At 38.9% G+C, this 11,482-nt stretch overlaps 1 long non-coding RNA gene across 1 annotated transcript in view; it reads right to left on the minus strand.

The window, feature by feature from the left end:
* LOC120535419 overlaps positions 1 to 11,145 on the minus strand; it is a 56,321-nt gene extending 45,176 nt beyond the window's left edge. The window contains exon 1 of the long non-coding RNA XR_005634898.1: positions 10,944 to 11,145. This is a non-coding gene — a long non-coding RNA (uncharacterized LOC120535419). The remainder of the gene's footprint in view (positions 1 to 10,943) is intronic.
* Positions 11,146 to 11,482: the final 337 nt, after the last annotated feature.

The raw sequence follows: 11,482 nt of genomic DNA on the forward strand, positions 1-11,482 counted from the left end.
TAAAGGAGCAGGGGAAAAGGCTCCGCAGCACGTAGCCGGCGCATAGGACAGATCGAAGGGTAAGTCCACCACCAGCTGACGTTCTGTGTGCGCTCGCAGCTCTGCTCTGCCTTCAGCCCGCAGAGTCGCTATTCCAGACAATACGTGCCCTCCATGAAGTAGTAGAGAAACTGGAGGGAAAGGTGATCGCATCACTGAAGACTCTACAGCAGTGGGTTAAGCAGTGCCTGTCTCTGTTGAGGCTGATCTTCCACTATATACGGATGCGATTATTGTGTTTACTCCAATCTCTAGGCTGTCAAATAAACGAACCACGTGCCATGGCACAGCTACTTCATCATCATCATCAATATCATTCATCATTGGTGAGTACCCATACATTTTGCTGTATTTTAATTAAATGAAATTATTATGTATTTACTCAACTTATAACAAAGAAAATGACAGTGCATACCAAAGAAAACGGGCTTGCATGAATTACACTATGTATAGCGGTAACATCGATATTTTATATTCTAGCACTGCAGGAGACATAGCAATACAGTACTGTACAGTATACAGGTTTACCTTTACATTCTATTTTTAGGTAATATAGTAAGGTAAATGTTTAGGTAATGTATTAATGTATAAAGCTGAGTTTGCAACGAAATTAAAGTGCTTTGGAGCATACAGTATTTAGGGTATAACTATAAAAACATTTATTTAAAAGGCATTTTTTAACCACATCGAAAAGTCGCGATTTTTCACAACTCGCGGGTGCTCTAGGAACGTAATCTCCACAAATTTTTGGGGTGTACTGTGTGTATATATATATATATATATATATATATATATATATACAGTGGGTACGGAAAGTATTCAGACCCCCTTCCAATTTTCACTCTTTGTTATATTGCAGCCATTTGCTAAAATCATTTAAATAATTTTTTTTCCTCATTAATGTACACACAGCACCCCATATTGACAGACAAAAAAAAAGATTTTTTTTCAAAAAAAGAAAAACTGAAATATCACATGGTCCTAAGTATTCAGACCCTTTGCTCAGTATTTAGTAGAAGCACCCTTTTGAGCTAATACAGCCATAAGTCTTCTTGGGAAAGATGTAACAAGTTTTTCACACCTGGATTTGGGGATCCTCTGCCATTCCTCCTTGCAGATCCTCTCCAGTTCTTTCAGGTTGGATGGTAAACGCTGGTGGACAGCCATTTTTAGGTCTCTCCAGAGATGCTCAATTGGGTTTAAGTCAGTGCTCTGGCTGGGCTATTCAAGAACAGTCACAGAGTTGTTGTGAAGCCACTCCTTCGTTATTTTAGCTGTGTGCTTAGGGTCATTGTCTTGTTGGAAGGTAAACCTTCGGCCCAGTCTGAGGTCCTTAGCACGCTGGAGAAGATTTTTGTCCAGGATATCCCTGTACTTGGCCGAATTCATCTTTCCCTCGATTGCAACCAGTCGTCCTGTCCCTGCAGCTGAAAAACACCCCCACAGCATGATGCTGCCACCGCCATGCTTCACTGTGGGGACTGTATTGGACAAGTGATGAGCAGGGCCTGGTTGTCGCCACACATACCACTTAGAATTAAGGCCAAAAAGTTCTATCTTGGTCTCATCAGACCAGAGAATCTTATTTCTCACCATCTCAGAGTCCTTCAGGTGTCTTTTAGCAAACTCCATGCGGGCTGTCATGTGTCTTGCCTCTCCTCAGTGTGTGGAGACAACCATGTACTGCTCATCACTTGTCTAAAGTATAAGGTGCTGTCAAGCACGGGTAAAATGCGTGTCAAAAGAAATCTCACAGTCAAAAAGTTTGTTTTAAAATATTTAGTGAAAGTTAAAAGCAAATAATCCACACACGAATAAAAGAAAAAATAGTTACAAACATACAATAAAAGGCAAAATATAGGAAAAATGCATCTTCTCTAAACTTAGCTTTTCTTGAGAAACTAGTTATTTCTGTACTTAAAAGTTTACTACTTCTTTACTTAGAAATTCTTAACTTCTTATACACTTAAAAAGATTCTTAGCTTCTTCTTCTGTATGCTTTAAACATACGGAACAGCACATAAATTAAGTGCTGTTTTCTTATATATTTACTTCACACACTCAAAAGGCCTGTATGCCGGTTGGCACGGTTTAATACCTTATGCCTTCCACACCTTACTCATGGCAAAGCTGTCACTAACTAACTGAAGAATGTTTACTCAAAGCTGTTAGAAATGGCAAGAATATACCAATACAATTCTACTTACGGGGGTTATAGGAACCTCCCATAGATTATGCATTGTCATCTATTAAAATATTCATGAATCTTATAGAACTAGGAAAATGGTTCTTACAAAATAAATAAATAAAAAAAATGAACTACACTTGGTTTAGCTTTACTAAAGTATCTCCATTATTATTTTTGTCTCTATATCTGCATGTCACAACTCAGTGTTTCATATCATTTATACATAAAGTTTGTGCAAAAGTTTGGAGACCCAGGCCAAATTACATGTTTTGTTGACATGTGAAGTAAAAACTACTAAATACAACTATGACAGCAAATAAACTAAAGCAATAACATTTCTTATGAAAATGTTAATGTGCAGTTACAATTTTGCTTGATAAACTTAAAAAATGAAAAAACAAAAGAATACATATGGTATTTGCAAACGTTTGTACACTGCTAAGTCAGTACTTAGTAACACCATCGACTGGCAAAAATTACAGTTTGAACATTTATTTTTCAGTCAGAAACGAGTCTTTGAATTCTTGTTTTGGAAATGTTTCACCATTCTTCCTTGCAGATTGCTTCCACAGATATTGTCGACTGTCTTCTGTGCATAGCAAGTTTAAGATATACCCACAGATTTTCAATGATGTGAAAGTCTAGGACTGTAAAAGAGTCATTCCAAAACCTTCACCTTGTGTTTCTTCATAGTAGATTTTGAAGTGTATTTTAGATCATTGTCTTGTTGCAGAAGCCGTCCTTGTTTTAGCTTCAGTTTCCTGTCTTAACTGCCTGACATTCTTCTTGAGGATCTGTTGATGTTTAGAAGAATCCACTTGAACAATATTTCATTTGCCACTTACTGCCACACAACCCCAAAACATAACAGATTCACGCTTGTACTTAACAGTTGAAAAGGTGTTCTTTTCTTCCAATGCTGCACCTTTATTTCACATTTTGTGGATGTGGTCAAAGATTTTGATTTTAACTTTACCTTCCCACAGTACTTGATTCTAAAATACCTCTGTCTTATGCAATTATTATTTTACAGTCCCAAAATGTTATTTTTGTGAGGAGATTGCAGGTAGGGTTTCCTTCTGATGGCTCTTCACGAATGCCATTTCTGCGTAAGTAGCATTGTACAGTAGAGGAGTGCATCACCACTTCTCTTTTGGGTAATCCTCCTTGCAGGTCTCCTGCAGTCATGTAGGATTTTTGCTTTGCCTTCCTACACAGGTCATAAGCTGTTCTATCTGGCAGTTGCCTTGGTTTTTTAGATCTTGTCTTTTTGCCCTGGATTGCCATTTCTTAATGATATTTCAGACTGTGGAAATGGCTAGCTGGAAGGCCTTTGATATCGTTTTACAGCCCTCCCCTGCTATGTTGGCATCATTTAGTTTATTTTATCAGATCCTCAGTCCTTTGGTTAGATGAGCCCATGCTTGCCGAGTGTTGTACAATGTTTGAAGAATTAGAATTTATAAGGTGCTGGAATTGTCATCAACTGATATCTTCTAACGACAATCCCTGATCAGACTAACACGTAATGAGCTAAGCCAAACCAGATTAATGACCTAATGAGTTATAAAACCTAACACAATGGGTGCCCAAACTTTTGCAAATGCCATATTTTTTACATTTATTTTACATTTTTCAATTCAAGAAATAAATCTTAACTGTACATTAACATTTTCATGAACATCTGATTGTTTTACTTTGTTTACTGTCAAAGTTTTATTTGCTATATTTTACTTCAAATGTGAACAAAATATGCAATTTGTCTAACGTTTTGTATGGAAATGTGTATGTAGTGTCTGGTGTGGAGTGTGTCATTAATATAGTCTGCAGCATTTCATGTATTTCATTAGTATTGTACGAGACTATATCAATTTTGTAAAGGCAACAGACAAAAGCTGACACAAGACAACATGTTTGCTACTGTTTATGAGTTGTAGTTTGAACAAAAACAGTACAGCGCTCTGCTGTTAGTCTAGTTGAAGCTGAGGTAAAATGAACATGGACGCTTTGCAACAGGATTGCACCATTGCTGAACAACGTGTGTTAGTGAGATTTTTTTGGGAGAGGGAGTGAAACCTGCTAAAACTCACAAATTGTACACCCACAAATGTATGTAGAGTTGTGCAATATGTGCCTCCGCATTTGCAGTTTGTGTAGAAACAATGAAAAGGTGACAAGAACTGTGATTAAATGTGGTGGTGCTGTGGAGATTTCATGAACTGCTGTGAGAATGGTGTTTGTTGTTGTGACAAATGTGTCAAATTGATTTTGAAAAACTATAATAATGGTGGCAGCTGCGATGAGCTATGGCCAAAAGGTTGTTGGTGCCTGACTTAGCAAAATGTCTATGGCCTGATGCAGGAATACTGTAAAAACAAGAGCTCAAGTTATAGAAGCAGTTTATCTCCCACAACTTTGTCAGATAGTGCCGGAAATGATCGATACCTGGACCACAACACTCTACACTACCTGAGCTGTTTAAAATTAAAAACGATGGAACAAATATTGCTGCAGATGCACATGCTGCCATTGCAGATTACCTACTTATTGCTTCTTATTGCAAAGTATTGCTTCTCTGATCAGTCAAGAGGACATCACCGTGGGGGACAGACTGATCAGTCAGAGCAATAACCGTTACCCATATTGAGCATTTATTGAAGTCATACTAAATTATGGGGATTAGACCCTGAAGACAGTTTTCAGTGTGGATGTTCTATAAAGACACACCCAGACAAAATCACAACTCTGGATGGGCTGAACTTGGTATTCAGAAAGACAGCCGCTTACTTGGCCACAAGACATGGACTTGACATATTGGGCCACATTCATGCAGATCTGGTCTTCCAAGAAAAATGAATGGGATGGACGAGAAAATAAAGTTGATACTGATAATGCAAATGCAAAACACCCAGTCAAAAGGATTCAAATGAAGGTGTTCACCATACCTGCGGGTAGTCATGTCTGCAACCAGGAAAACCAGTTTTTGGGACAACTAACAAAAGTGGTTATATGGAGTTTTATTGGCAATGCATTCATCAGCAGCAGCTTTACACACCACCCCTGTAGTTTTATGCATAACCTCAACTTTATGGCTCTTTACCTGAATGAAGAACAGATATCCACTAAGCCTCTGCAGCCCAATTTTGTTAATAGTCAGTGTGTCCGAGAATATTTTCAAGTGGAAGCCACAGACAAGAGGATGAAAGACAGCTCACTTTTAGTGGAGTGTGAAGAATATGCTAAAGGGTATTCACTTATTGCATACAACCTAACCCTGGATATAGAACCAACAGGATATTTATTCACTCATCAAATTAGGCAACCTGAGGGCTGAAATAAGATTTGCTAAACTGCTGCAAGATATAGTGAATAGGACTGTATGTGGTGTTTGACAACATCAATGAAATTAACATGGGTCATCAAATTATTTACAACTACAATTAAGTCATAGACAAGTTCAGAAATGCAGCTACAGACCCCTCTTGCACTGAGGCCACTGACATGTGTCCATTTTCTGGAAGTGTTCCCTTCAGATCAAATGCCCAAGGAGAAGTAGACTCTCAGACCTCTTTAAGGGAGAAAACACAGACCCTTATGATAAACCTGGAAAGCACTGGATTGCAATTTACCTTGGTACTCATGGAAAAGCTTAATATTTTGGATTTGTATGATTTCGCCCACATTTAGAAATATTTCCTGAAGTTATGAAATTTTTGGAGATTAATGGCAACTGTATCACATATAACGGCATTCAGTTACAGGATCTTTATGGACAAGTTGAAGACACCACTGTGTTTTCTACTTCAATCAAAAAAGCAAAGGACTTACCATGAAGCAGATATTGGCTTTGTACCCAAGGTGATGTTCAACAACAAGACTGCATTTTTGTTAGACATTTTCATCAAATAAATTAAAAAAATATATATATAGTTCAACTGGAAACTTGAAAGTGGATATGTTTAGCCATAAATAAGAAACAAGTCAGTCATGTCTTTACTTTTGCTGGGGAAAAATAAAAAATAAATAAAAATAAGTTGCAACTCTATATTCCCTTGCCCTGTATAATAATATAATATTAACCAAGGGTGGCACGGTGGTGCAGTGGGTAGCGCTTCCGGGTCCTCCCTGTGTGGAGTTTGCATGCTCGCCCCGTGTCTGTGTGGGTTTCCTCCCACAGTCCAAAGACATGCAGGTTAGGTGGATTGGTGATTCTAAATTAGCCTCTCAACTTCTAAATGTTTGTGTGTGTCCTGCGGTGGGTTGGCACCCTGCCCGGGATTGGTTCCTGCACCCATGTAAAACACGGATTCACTAAGCCGCCGACAAGTAAGACACCTATGTTGCACGCAGGAAGGAGCCATGCCCACCAACTCCAAGACCATTGGATACGATGACAACTCAGAGCCACGCCCACCAATTCGGACGCGATGACACAGAAGAAACTACGTCATTTACATTCGTCTGTCGTAGAGACCTCATGTACCTCTGAGCCACTTTGACTGTTCATAGAGGCATGTTTCTCACAGAGGTGAGTCGCCATATGCAGCGTGTAAAACGGTTTGCGAGGGGTATCCCATGGGATCCTTAAAACAATCCTTTACAACTGTGGTTAAAACACAATGAAGTAAGCAGTCTTTAAAAACCGAGTTTTTGGTTACGATGCACGACCTTGTGCACCATAGCAAACTGTTTTACAAGCTACATATAGCAATTCCTATCCGCGACAAACATGCGTCTTCTTCACTCACGGACAATTATATGTTACTCTCTCCAGAATTCCATCTTTTCATTCATTTTCTGTTGTATCCTCAAACCCTCCCTTCTTAGACAACTGTGTCTTTCCAGAAGTGTTCAACCATCAATAAATAATTATGCGGCATTTGTTATGCCGCGGGTTCACTATTGTGTTATATTTTGCTCTCTCCAGAGTTCCATCTTTTCATTCACTTACTGTTATATTCTCACACCAACCCGTTTTAGACAACAGTGTCTTTCCAGAAGTGTTTAGCATTCAATATATAATTATGCATGAGATTGAGTGTGTGTCTACCCGGCGCAGAGAGTCGGGGGTAGGCCGTTGAACCCCATTCGGGCTGCAAACTGTGGAATTCCCACTAAGTGCGACTCATACGCTCCCACTAGTTAAGTCCCTACCCTTTGTACACACCCCCCTCCCACCTCGCTACTACCATGGTCGGGTGTCTTGGTGGATTATATATAGAAAGGCAGCCAAAACCGCACAGAGCAATGAAACGTTTACGTGAGTCACAGGTGCATCTGGACTGTGTAAAGACGACGACTCCAGTGACGAGTTGAAGGTGGGCACATGAGCAGGCAGTGCATACTGAACGAGAAATCAGCAGACTAGCATGACGGAGGGAGCTGAATGGACATCCTTCTCTCCTCCCGTTCCACACTCCGCGACTGAGTGCCATGCACCCCCATCCCTCCGTCTGGGAGGAGAAGGCGCGATGGCGGTCCGCCAGTTTTCAGTCACAGACGATTGTGTGTTGGTTCATTCCGTGCATTGTTACAATGTTGCTTTTCTTGCTGATTTATTACATTACCGATTTTTCAAATGTTAATTTTCTCCCTGTGCTTAAAAATCATTAAACAAAAGGCCTAATTATGTGGCGTATGGTACGCCGCGGGTTGGCTAGTTGTGAATAATCCAATAATCTGATTGAGAAAAAGGGTTATATACACTGTAAAAAATGTTAAATTTAAAGTAAAAAAACTGGCAGCTGTGGTTGCCAGAAGTTTACGGTAAAAAAATACATGACAATATTTTTAGGTTTATGATATAACCTTACAGTTAATAACTGTTTTCTCTTTATAACACATTACAATAGAAGTCAATGTTTAACCATAAACTTAAATCAAAGCATTGCCGTCAAACCATTAAAAAATCTCTGTAAGATTAAATATCAGTACACAATTTACAACGCTAAAGTCACAGCAACCAATAGCAAATGTGTTTTACGATTTGATTATATACATCGAAAAATATTTAATGTTGAAGGTAGTTACGGCACATTGTCCGGTGTAGAAGTAAAGTTTGCTTTTGTGATGTATGGTGTCGTACAAGTGTGCCAGCATATTTGAAAACAACCCAACATAAATCAGCTTCCATGACTTCTCAAAGACTTCAGCATGCAGGGGAAAATAAGTCTGCTGACTTTGTTTACGTTTTTTCCTACTGTTTACAGGTATGCGGTTCACCTGCAACAACATGGTAAAGGGGCGTTTCCTTATGCAAATATAACTTCGGCGTTACTGAAACAGAGCTTTACCGTTTTACATTTTGCAATCGTTTACCTTCGCTATTTCAGAGTTTTACGCTGTAAAATGAACAGCGATTTTTCAGTGTAACCGCACTAAAGTATATTAGTAAATGGTATGCAGCAAATTTTGAAGGTAAAAAAATATTGATTTTACAGAACTTGGCAGTAAAAAATAACGAAATGTATTGTTTAAGATATACAGGTAGTTTGCAGTAGAATATAAGGCAACTTTCCTTTTTTCCAGAAAAGGTATTTTACTTTCATCATTCACAGTATTTTCACCGTTAAATTTAGTGACATTTTTTACAGTGTAAATTTGAATGTTCATACCACGTTAATATATAGGCTTGATCATAACGAAATTTGAAATTGTCTAAATGAAACACGCTGGTAAGCACACTATTAAAAGAAGTTTACTTCAATATCAAAACACATTATTTAGTCATGGAGGTTTTTTTTTTTTTAATATTGTAATTGTCTCTTTATCTTTTCAAGCTAGGTGTTTTGCCAGGGAAACCAAATTGTCCGCTGACAAGTCCTTCTGTGCTGCCGTTCGACAATCCCATGATAGGCTGAAGTGACTGCCTGGGTCCTGAAAGGCACTGTCACCATTTTCAACTTTTGGTAGCAAAAACCGCTTGGTCACGTTGGAAAAAAAACTGAACCGGGTACGATAATATCTGCCATAGCATCAAAGAATAAATTTCACCTTTTCCCACCTGTGTTTTAAGTACGTGTTTGCATAGAACACTAGATCAGGTCAGCCATTAGTTACAGTAAAAGAGGGGTTCCTTTATATACAAATTCCAGTTTTCATTACAGGACGATGTGGATGGGTTCAGTGTTATTTTCCGAGGTAGCATTTAAGAATTTTTCTTCTTAGAGATATTGTCAAGTATCTCTCTACAGCATCTTCCATTTCAGACTATATTTATAATAAGATTCTTACATTTAATATCAACTGTTTTGTGGCTCAGACTTTTTGATATTGCACGTCTTCAGAATACCAATCTGTCTGTGATTTAAAAGCAAGTTAACTTTAATTGCATTGAGCGCAATTTCACATACAGCCAGAATCAAATCGTCAGAAGCTGTACACAAAATTGACTTTCTCTGTTGTGGTTTTGCCTTTACAAGCAATCGTATCAGCTCTTTTACAAAAATGATGCGTGTCAATAAAAATATTTTTATCCTTTATCTTATTAAACTGTGGTGGGCTGGCGCCCTGCCCGGGGTTTGTTCCTGTGTTGGCTGGGATTGGCTCCAGCAGACCCCCGTGACCCTGTGTTAGGATATAGAGGGTTGGATAATGGATGGATGGATGGATGTCTTATTAAACCATATAATTCACGGGCTGCTGCTTTATAATTGACGCCCTCAGCCTAAACCTATCTGGTGTGCTGGCGTTTAAATCCATCAATAGAAAGCCAAAATGTGGCTTAGTAACATCTTCATAAGCGTCGATAAAGTAGCGCCACCTTGTGGTGTACCTCTGACGGGACAATTTTAATATTGGTCGTTTATCTCGTGGATTCTAAAACAAAACAATGTACTGTACAGTATTTTGCATTTAATGCTATTGTACGACTTTGTTTTCCCTGACAAATGTTCTGAACAATATAGATCACGCTCAATTTTCTATGATGAACATACTTTGTGAATGCCAATTACATCGCATTACTTTTTACAGGCAGATTGTATGAGATTACGACAATTACGTTTATTTCATCATGGGATAACAATGCGTCGTCATTTAGCGAGTCAGGGAGATCTTCTATATATTTTATACATCTGAATTTGTCATCAATTCTGAATAGAGGCTGCCAAACAGAAAAACAAAAGGGGATATTTGGTGATTCGTGAGACCTAATTTGCGTGTCTGAGTCTAACAATGCTTTCACAAAAAAAACTTTCCACCGTGGCTCGGCCCACTCAAAATACAGGAAAACAGGCGCTGTCCATCCCCAAAGAATCAATTGCCAAAAGGTACCAACACAATTGTTTAGTTAACAGGTCACAATCACGACAACGCCACTTACTGAGAAATGGGCACAAGGACCCTGATCAAAAGAAACTTTCTTCACCTTATTATTTCTTTTGGTTAGAATCTGGGACTAGATGACAGGCACAAACAGTAAATCTGCAACGGCCCGATCAAACCCTTTACAAGATTCATTTAAAACATTACAATAACTAAAACCCATTAAGCAACGCCTCATTTTCAAAAAAAAAGTCACCCCTGCAGTCTTTAGCCTGATCTATCAGCCACCACAGATTCCCGAATACCCACTTTGATGTTTTTGCCATCCACTTGACAATCGTCCTCATCTCCAGGATTAAACTGCAGCATAAAAGGATGGGGGCGTCTGAACAGCTGACTCTGAGTTTGCCACTGCCCATGGCTCGACCCCCAGGATTTAATAATACTTAACTTTTCGACCGGCGGCTTCTTCGTGGCACAAGGAACAGCACATCAGGTTCAATTAATGGACCACCTGGCAACAGCCCTCTGGATATCGAATTTGCCTTGCTGGCTCCCCAGTAGCCACTGCCAGCTCTCCTGCGATCTCCTGAAACAGTTTCCGATTTTTTTTCCTTTCGTTGAACCAAATTCAGAAGTCTTTTTATGGCCGTTGGCAGACCCACTTATGGTGCACTACTGCCACCAACTCGAATAAAGTGTGTTGCAGAATATGAAGGTGAAAAAAAAAATCCGCCTTTCGAACGCTGCATTACCCTATAAAGCCCTATGGGTTTTAAATACTGAAAAATTACCCTCTAGCACAAGCTAAGGTTATTTTCATAACTAATCAGATCTTTCAAAGTAAAATTATTAACCCCTACTCTGGAATTGCTTCCAGGCTTCCTTTCCTCTACTTCACTGTGAAATATTAACAAGTTCCTTTTCTTGCTGATCACATTGCCTATGGAATCCGGATGGATGTTTTCCTATTCGATATAGCGAATTATT

Source organism: Polypterus senegalus, chromosome 9 (assembly GCF_016835505.1).
Source record: "Polypterus senegalus isolate Bchr_013 chromosome 9, ASM1683550v1, whole genome shotgun sequence".
NCBI lineage: Eukaryota > Metazoa > Chordata > Cladistia > Polypteriformes > Polypteridae > Polypterus > Polypterus senegalus.